The sequence below is a fragment of the Pelodiscus sinensis genome, chromosome 2 (genome assembly GCF_052426305.1).
Source record: "Pelodiscus sinensis isolate ZL-2025 chromosome 2, ASM5242630v1, whole genome shotgun sequence".
Taxonomy (NCBI): domain Eukaryota; kingdom Metazoa; phylum Chordata; order Testudines; family Trionychidae; genus Pelodiscus; species Pelodiscus sinensis.
In genome coordinates, this window is record NC_143053.1 from 168,129,699 (window position 1) to 168,144,524 (window position 14,826).

Consider the following 14,826-nt stretch of genomic DNA (forward strand, 5'->3'; position numbering starts at 1 on the left):
TAGTGTAGACACTCTGCTTATTTCAAAATAAAGGGGGTTATTTTGAAATAACTTCCTAATGTAGACCAGGGCTTAGATATGTAAAAGTGTGGAAGAGAAGCTGAAGTGGTTGCGCAGGGGGAATAAATTTCAACGTAAAAATCAAGCTGCCACCTTATAGTCATCCATAGGTTCAAGTTGATGGAATGGTTTCATGAACCTGTGAGCAAATGCATCACCATGTTCAGTTCAACTGCGTTTAAAATTTGCATGCACACCACTGATTGGTGCCAGTACAATATCCAGTTGGAGCCTTTGGTTAATATCAAAACATGTTGCATTTACTTTGATGTTAACACTCTTTAATGCCAAAGTTACACCTTTGTTTCTATGATTTTTGAAGTTAAGGCCCAAAAGAGAAATGTCTACTCCAATATAGCAGGTATTGCTAACCTTACGTCAGTAAAATGCCTTAATTATGGAGTCACAATAGCCAACTCTGTGTATTCTATTATTAATAACATAAGTATTCAATGAACTATTGAAAACACCTTTTTGTCGCAGATATACCACATTTTCTAATGGGAGTTTCCTTCAATGCCAATGGTGATTTTTGAAAGCTCACTACTTGTACACCTATGATCATTAATTACATAGGTGTATTTTGGGACTAATATTATCAAATCTTGTTTTCTCTGAAAATTTACCAGTCTTAGTTCAATATATGATGCTGGGTGGCATAATTGACAAAATTGTCAAGAAGCATAGTAAAAGCAAAATAAGCTACACGTTTAGGTTACAGTTTATCTTTTACTATTCTTCGCCACTTACAACACTTTTAGTAGAACTTGCCCAAACAATGAGATTAGGATAAAAGAATTCTTCGTATCTGAAAGGGCTGGCAGCTTGATGTGAAATATGTCTGTATTATAGTACCAAAGGACTAAAGCTTTCTAGTAAAGAGAAAAAAGATGAATTTCTATTAGTGTCAGTAAGGTGTACATTTTTTTTAATCACCTTCAACTTCAACTAATGGCTAGATTTTTCAAAGGGACTTCAATTCACTTGCAGTATTTGAGCTCCTAAACTAGAATGTACGTAGTCTGACTGCATCTAGATGTTTGATTTGTGGAAGAAATAGTTGTATTCTCAAATCTGAAGACAAAATTTGAGACCTTTTTTTGAACACATAGCCTCATATATTTAATAAACTTTGAGCAACATTACTACTACCATGTTTAACATGATGATCAAAAATAACAACCATGAGAGGGTTTAAAAACATCAATGAGAATAATGTACTGCTGTAAAGAAAACAAACTACAGGTAGTTTGTTTATTTTGATGTTTACTAGCAAGTGTACTAGGAAACTTAAGAATCAGAATTTAAAGTAGTTCAGATATGAGGAGGAAAAGAGGAGAGAAGAACTGAGGCCCACATCCTTAAATTATTTAGGTACATAACTATACTTAATTTGAATGGGAATTAGGAACTTACATACCTTTGAGGATTTAAGTTTAGTATCTTGTGTGCGATTTCTCCATTATATAGTACATAGGCAAGATGTTTATGACTGCTCACCTGTGGCTTTGTGTAGTGTTATTTGTTCAGGGCAAGAGCTGCATGAAGGTTGATTGTTTTCTTTTTCTTTCCTACTGAGGCTGATTTTTATTACTTGAGAGTCAATAATTATTCGTATATTATCCACTTCTGTATTTGACTCTCCTCAGTTGCCATTAAAGACAATGGGAGATTAGGGTATTCATGATTGTAGAGAACTGAGAGTTTTAGTATGCAGGGGTGAGGGCTTTGAAGTAGTTTTATGTGCTCACCAAATATGCTTTGTTGCAAATCTGAAGAGAGATTTTTGTCCTTACTTTTCAATGCACTTCTCTGTCCCTGCATTTTTATTAATCACAATAATATCAACTTCTTACTAAGGCAATTTTTTTATCTACAGAGTGCTATACAAATAGTAATGAATTATTTCAGTAACAAGTAAGTGTAGTACTGATTGTATATGTGGAGAAACTGAGGCATTGAAAAATGTCTGCTTGGCTCCACAGTTCAGACTCTGGGAGAATGAATTGCAGCGGGCAGAGGAACACTGAAACTCCCCTGTGTGGATGCTGTGGGTACCAGCTGAAAATGTACCTAGCTTGCCTGTTTCCTTTTTAAAAAGGATTAAGTTAATACAAACGTAGGTACCTTTTATTCGAAATGGCAACACACAAAAACCTGTTGTGGAACATTTTAACTTGTCCGGCACTCATTGATGGATCTAAAAATGACAATACTCTTACAAAGCAATTTCAAAAACCATCTGTAAAGAGAAGCCACAGAATTTACCTTCATATGCAAATTTGACACAGTTGACCAAGATTTGAACAAAGATTTGAACTCGATGGGCCATTATATACAACACCCAAATGGCATCCAAAGCTAAGTATCAGGTACTTACAGCCCACTGTATTAACCTCATTTAGCAAAGACACTCTAATTGATTTTTTCCCCTTTCCCTCTCTCCTCTCTTTTTCTTCTATTTATTTGCCTTGTTCCATTCAGTTGGGGTATGTCTACACATCAAAGTTATTTCGAAATAACAGCTGTTATTTCAAAATAACTTTACCAGTGTCTACACAGCCAAACCGCTATTTCAAAATTAAATTGAAATAGCGGAGCGCTTATTTTGAAATAGTTCAACCTCATTCCACGAGGAATAATGCCAATTTCAAATTTGCTATTTCGAAATAAGTGCTGTGTAGACACAGCAATAGCAAAATGCTATTTTGAAATGCATTTTGTGTGTAGACTTATTTCAAAATAAGCTATTTCGAAATAACTATTTCAAAATAAGATATTTCAAAATAACTCTGTAGTGTAGACATACCCTTGAAGAAGTGGGTTGTGCCCATGAAAGCTCATGATACTATCTACATTTTTTATTGGTCTTTAAGGTGCTACAGGACATTCATTATTTTTTAAGTTTTTTCAGTTAACCTGGTACTGTAGACATAGGCTATTTTGAAATAAGTTATTTCTAAATAATAACTTCCAAAAAAATTTAGAAATAAGCTTGTTCCTCTTCACAAGCAGGATTTATTATTTCAAAATAACAAGCTTGGTAGTGTGGGCGCTTACCTTGTTATGTCAAAATAAGGACGTTATTTTGAAATAGCTCCCCAGTGTATTCATGCCCTTACAGATTAACACGGCTACCCCTCTGAGATTTAGATACCTTGTAGTTTATGCTACCATATCCACACAGGGAAATTATAGCCAGCACGCTTTGTCATGCTCAGCTCATACCTCTGCAGTCTGAAATGCATGTAGCCAAGCTCTCGGTCAGTGACTCTCATCCTTTCCAGGCTACTGTACCTCTTTCAGGAAGCTGATTTGTCTTGCGTAGCTCCTAGTTCCACCTCACATAAAATCTGCTGCTTACAAAATCAGAAAAAAAAAAGTGTCACACTGCACTGTTACTGAACTGCTTACTTTCTCATTTTTGCCACATACAATAACATTAATCAATTGATATATAAGTATTGTACTTGCATTTTAGTGTTAGCATATAGAACAGCATAAACAAGTTGTCTATATGAAATGTTAGTTTGTACTGATTTTTGCAAGTCATTTTTGGGCCTCCCTGGTCTGGCACCTGACCTGTCCCAGATGAGGGAATTTGTCAGATCAGGGGAGGTCCCCTGCCACCAGTCTTGCAGAACACTGTCCCTCCGTCCAGCTGGCTGGGCTCCAGCCCTACTGCTACAGGGCTTGGGCTTGGCTCTGGCTCGCTGCTCCCAGCTGGCTGGGGCTCTCCGGGAACAGAGCTCCCCAGCTGCCACAGCCCCGCTTTTGTCTCACCTGGCCGGGGCTTCCCAAGGATGGGGCTTCACTGTTGCCCTGCTGCTACTGTGCCAGGTCGGGGCTTCCTTGGGGATGGGGCTCTGTGGCTGCCCCGCTTTCATCTTGCCTGGCCCAGGGCTCCATGGCTGCCCTCCTGCTGTCACGCTGGGGCTTGCTGGAGACGGGCCTCTGCTGCTGCCCCGCTGCTCCCATCGTGCCAAGTTGGGGCTCTCTGGGGCTGGGGCTTGCTTGTCCCAATGCTGGCTCACCTGCCTGGGGCTCCCTGGGCGCCAGGGCTCTCTGCTCCAGCAAGGTCTGTGATACTGCCAGACAGTGTTCCCTCTAGCTATGTGGCAGCACACAGCTTCACAGATGATTAATCAGCCCCACTCAGTCAGTCAGATTAATCACCTGTGAAGATATGCTGCCACACAGAGCTAGAGGGAACACTGCTGCCAGACCACGAATGTTGCCAGACCAGCAAGTCCCGGATTTAGGAGGTTCTACCTGTAGTCAGTAAATGTCTTGATGAGTTGATGTGCCCCAGAAGACCTCTGCATATCCACAGGGGTATGCATACCCCTGGCTGAGAATGACTGATCGAAGTGAAGGCCACAGAGGAAGTTGGAGGAGAGATCGGTGCCTAGTCCTTTTGGGTATGTCTACACTACCCCGCTAGTTCGAACTAGCGGGGGTAATGTAGTCATCCGCAGTTGCAAATGAAGCCCAGGATTTGAATTTCCCGGGCTTCATTTGCATGAAGCCGGCCGGCGCCATTTTTAAATCCCTGCTAGTTCGAACCCCGTGCCGCGCGGCTACACGCGGCACAGAGTAGCTAGTTCGGATTAGGCTTCCTAATCCGAACTAGCTGTACTCCTCATTCCATGGCTACACGCGGCTACACGCAGCTCCTCGTTCCACGGCTACACGCGGCACGGAGTAGCTAGTTCGGATTAGGCTTCCTAATCCGTACTAGCTACTCCGTGCCGCATGTAGCCGTGCAGCACGGGGTTGGAACTAGCCGACATTTAAAAATGGCGCCGGCTGGCTTCATGCAAATGAAGCCTGGGAAATTCAAATCCTGGGCTTCATTTGCAACTGCGGATGACTACATTACCCCCGCTAGTTTGAACTAGCGGGGTAGTGTAGACATACCCTTTCTGTGCAAAACTCCATTCTGAGTCTGTCCAAGTAGTTTTACCTGTGTAAGAATTGGAGGCTCAAACCCATCATGAGAGGTTCATAATGGGTTTTGTTAGGTGCTTGTACAGATTTGTATTTTAGTTTTTTAAAAATTTTATGTTTTCAGTGGGAGGCCCCTTTCGCATGATCTTTGTTTCGATTTTGCTTCTGTTCTTCTGATTCAGTGCTGCACTGCTCCATTTCTTTACTGCACATATCTTATAATTAACAGAAATTTTAAAATGCTTTTTAGTTTTAATATTGCATGAATGGAAAAAGCACATTTGGGAATGGTTACAGAACCTTGTAGTGCATTTTAAGAAGCAAATCCTAGGTTTTCTTTCTTTTTTTAACCAGGCTACTTAATTTTACTATAATTTGATAATCTTTTTTTGTTTTTGATAACTTCCTTGTTTAGCATGAAACTCCTTTTGTTGGCTACAGCTTCTCATTCTTTCTTAGCATGCGTGTGTGGATTATACATAAGCAGCATTTAGCGACATTTTTGTGTATGCTTGTTTGTAAATAATCCAAGTGAAGTTGTTTTCAGGTGTTCCCCATTGCCTTCTATAAAGTATATGCTTATTTAATTGTTCTATTTTTGGAGGGGGAGGGGGAAATTAGTTTGTTTAGTTTTATACAAAATAATTAGAGTATCACTTGCGTGTTAAAGGACCAAAAAAGAAAAAAATTAAGTATTCTTTTATCCAGTTGTACATTTCTGAACCCACTGAAATGTGATTAATAATTTTAAATTCTTATTTGAACCTACAACGGGACATCAGAGTGGAAGCCAAAAGTTTAATAAAATATTCAGAAACATCCTCTGTGAAATTACAAGTTTTACTCCTGATTATCTGTCCATTTACCCATCCTCCGATATCCAGCACACAATGTTGTTTTGAAAAAGGTGATTGCTCTAAAGATAGTGACTTAGATTTATACAACTTGGATTTAATTCAGTACAATTAAATTGACATATAAGACATTGACAACCTTCTGAAATATTGAAAAAAATATAATATGGTAATAAGACTAAAGGAGTGGAATTAGGGATGGGCAGAATTGCCTGCAAAAACTAACTCTTAAAGCACTTTTATTCCTCTCTACACTGCAACTAATAGTAAATCTTCTTTTGAGCCCTGAAAACATTTGAGCAACAACCTAGTTCTATCTTCTAGTCCTTCTTCTGCACAGTGGTAGGTAGAACAAAACTGCCCCACTGGCAGCTCAGAAAATGCCAGAGCACTGCAGAGTTATAGATGAGTGTGGGCAGTGTTCCTTCTAAGGTGCACGTGTAAACCAAGAATTTGAGGCCCACCCACCACCTCAGCAGAGCTACGCAGTGGCTGCTTAGCTGCTTCGGGGCGGGGCCGCGTGACAGATGGCTGCCCTGCCCCAGGAGCAGCAGGACAGCCACCACGTGGCCTACGCCCTAGCTTCAGCCCTTCCCCAGGGCTGGAGCTGTGGGCTGTGTGGCGGGCGGCAGCTGCTCCGGCGGCCCTGGCCAGAGCCAGAGTTGCGTGATCTGGTATTCAACGTTTGTCAGTGTTTTCAAGAAATCTAGGTCTATTAATGTCACTACCACTCATTTGTGTAAGTGTCTGTCTGTCTGTCTGTCTATCTTTGTTTTGCACTGCCACTTTTCTCAAAGCAATTATCATAGTCTTATCATGATGACGTACAATTCGTTACTCCAACAAGAAAAACAATTAATTTGCTGTCTGGAATCTGAGCCTTTAGGGTGCACCTGCTTCACATTTTCTAGCTTTCCTCTGCAACTGTGAAGACTACAAATACAATTGTTTTAAAAGGTGAAAGCAGACATTGTGATGCAAACTTTCGTTTTTGTGAGGCTTTAACAAAAGTAATGCTTTCTTAAAATAAAAATAGCAAAAGGTGGCAAGACTGGAGTTGGGGAAATGGGCGACACACTCTGGGTCTCACCATGCTGATTTAAAATCTGTTCCTTATCAGGGGGCTGGTTTAAGTTTCTGAAGGAAATCTGGGCCTTTGACAAAACAAACTTTTTCTATGAAAAATGTTTACTTTTCTAAATATATCTATATATATTTTTCAAGTAGGATTTTCCCCCACTGAAATGTTCAGCATTTTTTGACCAGCTCTACTTGTTATCCATGAGCAATCTAGAGTAAAAGTCTTTTGTATGTTACTCCCTGCTAATTTTTCCTTACCTCCATTATTTAAAAGTGTAGGAGTGAGTTTTAGGCAGCATGGAATGTAATACAGTTCTTATTGATGATGAAGGAACATCCAAGAAGAAAGAAAGCAACACAACAATACAGCAGAGATGTAGGAAACAGTAATCAGAATCCCTCATATTATAATAGGTTCACCATACAGTCACCATGCACCGTGGCCTCTACCCCAAAGCAGCCGCAATGCAGCCCTGGCTCCAACTCCAGCAGCCACCATCTCTGTAGCCATTGCAAAGTACTCTTACAGTTCATTTGTGGCAGGTCAGGTTCTGCCAACCTTGAGAACAGCAGCAGTTGCTCTTTGCCAAGGTGACTGTTCCTGCTTCCATTTATTACGAGGGTTGGGTAGCAGCGCAGCACGTTAAAAGCATTTGCGGAAATTCATGCCAGTCTAGACGTAGCCAAAGGGTTTACATGGTGCTGTGTTGTTATTATTAAACTGCTTAATGCATGGCTACTTAGCCATTTGAAGCTGTTTGAGAAAGGAATGAAATCTTAATTCTGTTTTCTATATAAGATCAGTTACATTAACCTTTTAAGATATTTAAAACGTCTTAAAGGGGTAGCCGTGTTAGTCTGTAACCTTAAAAACAATGAGTGGTCCTTTGGCACTTTAGAGACTATGTTGACAGTCTCTAGGGGTGTGTCTATACAGCTGGGCTTAACTTGAAATAAACTACGCAAATTGAGCTACATCAATTGTGTAGCTTATTTCGAAATTGGGAGCATCTACACAGCACTAATTTCAAAATAGAGCATTCTTCCTCCAACTTCCTTTACTCCTTGTATAGTGAGGGTTCCAGGAGTCAGAGTAAGAAGACCTCCAGCTTGATAGTATTTTGATATTGTTTCGAAATAACTGCCTGCTGTGTAGACATACCGTAAGGTGTCATAGGACTACTCGTTGCTTTTAAGACCTTGAGGGTCAGATCATCCGCTGTGTCTGGGCTGCTCAAAATGCAGTGGTGTGCAAATGTAAAGTTCACCTTTTGCATTCTCTTGGCCCTGGCGCAGCTTCTGTGCAAGGCTGATTTAATTTACTCAGGCTACTAACAGCCACAGGAGGCTTAAGAGTGCTGTAGTGCAGGTGTATTCTAGCCACACGCCCATTCTTCCTGCATGCCAGTAATAGGAGGGAGAGACATGAGTGCAAGAGCCACTGCTCTTGCCGTATGCTGCTGGAAGCTCACCCTTGGGCCTTTTAAACCATCTTTGAGTCCAGATATCACCTGGTACAAACTGGCAGAGCCATAGGATTTGTCTCTGTGTGTCTAAAACTGAAATTAAACTGTTAGTGCATTTATGCCTCTCTGTGGGCATCAAGATGATTGAGAAATATATTAAAAAAAACCCTCTCTGGGGAGGCTGTTGTAGCTTCTTTGATGTGACTAATGAGCCCACTCAGAGTAAGCAGTGACTAACAATCTAATCACTGGCTAATAGACAGAACTTCATAACATTTTCAAATTCTGAATCAGAGGGTCTTTTCAGTGCTTTGCAGAAATTGAGAATCTTTCTCCTTCCAGAGAAATAGTTGACAGTGATCAGATCAAAATGTGTGTAGTCACTTCTCTCCAAGGAATATTTGGAAATCATGGCTTTTGAAGAGTTTAAATATTGGGGGAGAGCAGGAGGCTTGGAAATGTGTTTAAACTGCTAAGTTTGATCCTAGCTCTATTCAGCAGACTCAAAGCAAACATTTTAATTTGCTAAGGCTGACTTACAGTAACTCGCTGTCTTTGCAGAGTTTCATAGGGAAGAAGATACTTCTTGTAAGTAGCAGTAAACCCTTCCCCAAGCTTTTATGTGGGACTTCTTTAATTCTTCTTATTTCTCAAGTAGCAGTTCTAAAAAAAATGAGAATGATTATAAAACTGTAAATTAAAATTAAATCTCACAAATTGAAACAGAGAAATTGTACAACTCAGTATCCGCAAATTTGGCAATTTTAACTGTGATTCTAGATGTCTACCCATCCTGTATTTAGATTTTTTTTGGTTTTTATTATATTTTGCTGGAGCCATGTAGTGATTCTGCAGCTACTATGAGGTTGTCATTCTCATCAAGCTACAACAAACAGTATACTATTTTCAAATGTGAACAAGCATCTCAGAGATGGTTTGTATTCTGTATGCCATTCATACCCCGTCACTTGAGCATTTCTGATACTGGATATGAAGCTAAATTCCTCTTGCCTTACTTTGCATGAGTACATCACAGAGCCAGTGGGATTACTTGTGAGGAAAGCCAGGAGAGTTTGGGCTGTCTATTAGAAGGTAAATTTAAAAGGACTCCACCTGCTGATACATGGGCTTCTGGGTTTTTCCTGAAGCAGTCAATGACATCATAAACACCTAAACCAGAATGTGGGGCCTGCACTCGCTGAATGGCAATAACCCACTGTCTGTAATGGGAGAAATATTTAGCCCTGAATTCCCCAAGGAAGAAAAATGAGTTTCAGCTATTTGGCTTTCAGTTGTATTTATTTGCTCTTTTAAAACCTGTGCAGATTTTGGCCTCAACCCAGCTCTTTCAGAAGCAGGCTCCTACTTCTTTGGATCCTCTAGGTCTGCAAACTGCTGAGGGCCTTCAATTCTCATTGACTTCAATGAGAGTTGAGGAGGCTCAGCCTCTCTCAGCATCAGGCTCTTGCTGAGGATGGGTAGATTGTACAGAAATTCTGTTCACTGCAAGCAGCCTTGGTGACCTGCTCCATAGCCTGTTGAAATCAATGGAAAGGCTGACACCCCAAAGGATTAACTTCAGTAATAGCAGGTGTAGCTTCTTGTTTTCCTGCCCCCTGAATTCTCTGCACTTGATTGCAAGCAAGCCTGGCCCTGCTCTCTGCCCGTACTTTTTCCCTTCGGCGTGTGAGAATGCAAGCAGGGGGGAGTCTGTGCTCAACAAAGTAGTTTCCACAGCTGCAGAGGGACTTGTTTTCCTCTGTGTGCCTGCATGGATGTAGATGAACTCTTTGCCTCCCCTTTCTATGGCATACGGGGAATATACTGGTTATGATTTGACAGCTTACACAGGTCTTTTGTAGTTAATCAGTTAATTTATTTGATCACTTCTCATTTCAGCAGTATGAGCCCAATGCTACATTTCTACAGAGAGAAACTCCCAATTAAAGCCAATGCAGATTTTGCTCGCAGCTGACCCAAAACTGGGCACTAAATTTCCATCATTTAATTTTTGATAAATAGATAAGTCGATGCATTTAAGTTTTCTCCTGCGTGTAAAATAGTAATAATAATAATAAAACCCTAGCTAGTTACTGATTTCAGCTAAAAAAACTTCTGCTGTTCAAACTTTTTAGAAGACATTTCTGTACATTCTAAACTCCCACATGTTACTCCTGGGGCACCCAATGATTTGGGCCTGATCCTCAGATGTCAGTGTGACTTTGGAGTCTATATGCGTGATTCTGCACCACTGAAGCCAATAGGGCAACGATAGGCAGCCTAGATCAGTTCGTAGCCTGCTCAAGTGGCTCTCCTTCATCTCAATGGGCTACAAGATTATCAAAACTATGACAGTCTCCTGGGATAGGGTAGTTTTGCTAACTGCTAACTTGCATACCTGGAATTTCCGGGGTGTGCACACTGAACTCTAGCAGCACTTTGGCTGTTGTGGGAACACATAGGTCTCTCAATCAATTATGTGCAATCAGTGCACTCCTCACTTCACGTGCCCTTGCTCATGTGTATGTCACTTTAGCAATACCATTAGGAAAAAACCTACATGGAGAGAAACCAGTGCATACGGGTAAGCCAGCATGTGGGTAACGGTAAACCAAATGTCTGGTGGGCCTCATATGGAACCTCGATGGGCCGTATGTGGCCTGCAGGCCAAAGGTTACCCAACACTGCAATAGGGGCTTTGGCATTGATTTCAAAGAGTGCAGGAGCAAGCCCTATATTCAATAAAGTCTAGGGATTCCATTGTTACACAGTGTTCAAAACCTTGCATTCAGTTTTGAAACAAAAGATTGAATGCAAATTTGAGCTGTACTACGTGCACTATTCCAATGACCATGGAGATAATCTTGATAAAATAATAGGGATATACTATCTTGTGAAAATTTTGTATCACAAGAAAAGGCCCAGTCCTGCAAAATCTTGCTACCTGGCATTATGCTGATTGAACTATTTACAGTAATTGAGACGCTATTGACAATGTTGAGACGCTCAACGTCCATAGCTATTACTTCTCACAGTAACTCTTTTCTGGTTATTGGAATTTATTTATTTTTCTACAGAAATTGTTTGAAAAGAGACAAAAGCAAATAAGAAGATGATTAGAAAGAAATAAGGATATCTGTCTATTTTAAGGTGTTAGTTTAAACAAGGTACAGGCAGTCCCCGGGTTACGTACAAGATAGGGACTGTAGGTTTGTTCTTAAGTTGAATTTGTATGTAAGTCGGAACTGGTACATATTGTAGGGGAAACTCTAGCCAAACATTTCTCCAGAGCTCAGTTTTATTCTCCCACACCTCACTTCCCTCAGTCCTTTATTCTCAAGCTGAGGTGTCTGCTGAGAAAAGCCACTCTGCATCTCCCTGGTCTGCTGGGGGGGGGGCGCTAGCTTCGTGTCTCCCTGGTCTGCTGGGGGGAAGCAGCTAGTGCAGGGTTGCCTCACCCAGTTTGTAAGTAGGGATCCGATGTAAGTCGGATCCATGTAACCCGGGGACTGCCTGTATACTTTTTGCAAGACACAAAATGTACAATGTATGATCAAGCACAGCAAATAAAGTAAGCAGAGTGTTTATTATCTATCCATTTGTAGCCTGTGATATGGCTTGTTTGTATTTTTATAACTCATTAAGAATGTTCTAACACGTCTTGTCAGTGTTTCTAAATCACCTGCTACATGTGCAATTGTTTCAAATGTAAAAAATAACAAACTTGGGGTCAAGGTACCAGATTTAAGCTTTTCTACACGTATTTTACAAAAAAACAACAAATGGTGTGGTAGCACTTTATAGACTAACTTGGCTACCCCTGGAAGCTTCTGCACATATTTTGTAATTCATAAAAAAACAATTATAATTTTAGAGGTGTATTTTTCTAAATATATATTCACTCTGTTCTTTTTTTCTTTTTTGCTATTAGGGTGGTCACAAAGTAGTGACCAATGTATGCATGTAGGAGTCTTCAGACACCCATGTCTTAATGAGATTGGCAGTGGCTGTTACGTCATTTCAAACAGCAAAATGCTGGGTCTCAAAAACATAGACCCTTTTAAATACGAGAGAAATGGCTTCTTTATTAGGTATCTATTCCATGAAAAATCTGATTATTCAATCTTTTTTTTCCATCTGCCCCCCTCATTTTGATTCACAGCAACCAAAAATGCTACTTTTTCTGGGAAAAACTGATATTCTGACTACAGTTTTGTAATTTAATGATGGAGAGTTTCCTTAGTAAACCAAATTTAGAGTACTAGAATGCTTATCTTATATCCAGACCTTGAACATAAAAGGCATTTTATACCAGCAATTGTTCATTTAATGAGCAATTGCAGAGTGCAGGACGGTTAAGGGATTGAGCTATATGCACCATTATTGCAAGAAGTATTCCGAAATACCAGAAATAGGACGTAAGCTCTGATCAGGGAGACTGTGAGCACAATTACCTTCTTTTCAAATCCTTCTGTGACACTGCGGGAGGAAAAAGGACTTTGAAACTTGAAAGGAAAGAGCTTGCTTTCAACCTCAAAAGCTAGGAGGAAAGGGCTCTGAAATTTGCTCAGTATTCCCAATTCACCATTAGCCTGTTTCTTCCTTTAGCCTCAAGGCATTCTCCGCTTTTTGAAAAGATGTTAAGAAATTCAGTCACAATAGAGAGCCTAGTTTTGAACATGTTTCACTCGGTCCATTGAGGTCTGGTCTTCAGCCTTTGTGTGGGGTGAATTGAGCTGAGCAGCTAGCTGGTTGGGGAGAGGTGAATGAGCAGTCTCTGTGCAGTCACAAATTCTGGCAAAGAAAAGATTACCCTTTCCTTTATTTTACAATATGCATTCCTGTACAATCCTGCTAGTGGCAATATGGGAAGCAGAGCTTGTGCTTAAGTCAATACGGAGCACTTGGTTTATAGCAACTCTTGTTAAGTTTGTCTTGTAATTGAAGCTGCTGTTGACCTTGCTTGGAGACCATTTGTAAAACCGTTTATTTAGCATAAACTGAAATAATAAACCCTCCTTCTCTTAGGCCGATTGTGATAGGGTGACATTAGTTTGATTTAATGATTAGCCGCCTGACCCCCTCAGCTAGAGAGAGCTGCTTCAATAGAGAGAGTTCACTAGGAAGCACACAGGAAGAATACTAATGAGCTTGTTAAATTTAGCATGGCACCGACCACTTTTAATTCCTCTAATGGGAGAAGCACAGCCTCTGAGAGAGAGGGAGGGAAGTAGAGGGAGGGAGAAGGGAGAGAGCGATTGAGGAATGTCCACATACCGGTAGCTAGATAATTTCGGTCAAGAGAAGAGCTTGGAGAGAGTAAGCCAGGGTCTTTTGGACTGAGTTGTAAGTATGTTGTCTGTTCTCTTAACCAGATGACGTGTGTCCTACTTAATGAGTTGCAAGACAATAATGTTAGTTGCAAGTTGCATATAGAAATATAATCATGAACCCTAACGCATGCATCCTTAGCTTTGATGACTTATCATTTAAATATGGATATCTCAGAATTTTGTTGAGGGAAGCTTCAGCAGCTTAAGCAATGGTCTGAAACTGATTGTATCACCGACTTTAAAAGGCTCAAAATAAAAAAAATTCCACTTGTGTGTGCAGAACTTTAATGAAAACAAACAAAAGTTTAATGAAGACAAGAAGTTTAAGGGATTGACCTGTTTGTGTTTGTTTCCCTAATTTTTTTTAGCTTAGGTAAAATACATAGTTAAAATGTATTTGCTTAGGCATGTAGCTCGATTATGAGTTTTTGAAAATATGTGTTAATAAAATTAAGTAGTTTTTGATGTTGTATTTTAAAAAGATTATGGCTAAATATTGAGGATAAATATCACATTAGATGGGAGAATTTTGGATTAATTTGATAGTTCCAGGCAGGTAGTTGTTACACCTGTTTGCAGCTATTGCTAGATATTCTGGGGGGGACACGTGGAGCAAGAGAAGCTAATACAGATTTATCATCGGGGCCTGAGTCGTTTTTCTTTAATACCAGAGTAAGTCAGGAGACACTGTTCTAAAAAGTGAGGGTACAAGGTATGTATGTGTGAGAGGAGAATCAGGCCCTTTACCTTCAAACCATTCATCGCTCTGAAACTTCGCTCTGATATTTCTTTTGACCCTAAAGCAGGCTGAGTTTTAAACATAGGATAGCAATAACAGTTGTCTTGTGTTTGGCTGTAAGAATCTATTGGCAGATGCTGCTAAACAAGTGAGTTGTTTGCTTACATTTTTGCTATAGACTCCCACTTGTTGCCATGGTGGATGGTATGTTTCTGTCAATAATTTGGCCTGGCGCAGCTTGTCTGCACTTACTCTTAAACTTTATTGAACAATTCAGCTGAAACAGAATGAGATTAGACAGCTTTCGCCTTTTGGCTCGCTGAAGTGGTTTTACTGCAGTTATA

General features: G+C 40.3%; 1 protein-coding gene across 6 annotated transcripts in view; it reads left to right on the forward strand.

Moving 5' to 3' along the window:
• Positions 1-14,826, forward strand: part of GLI3 (GLI family zinc finger 3) — a 264,863-nt gene that overhangs the window by 70,472 nt on the left and 179,565 nt on the right. The window contains exon 1 of one of the 6 annotated variants that reach the window (XM_006124087.5): positions 13,632-13,756. The exons of the other annotated variants lie outside the window; for them this stretch is intronic. The gene's annotated coding sequence lies outside the window, so the exon portion shown is untranslated. Of the gene's footprint in view, positions 1-13,631; positions 13,757-14,826 lie in introns of those variants that run through there. 6 annotated transcript variants of the gene reach the window in all.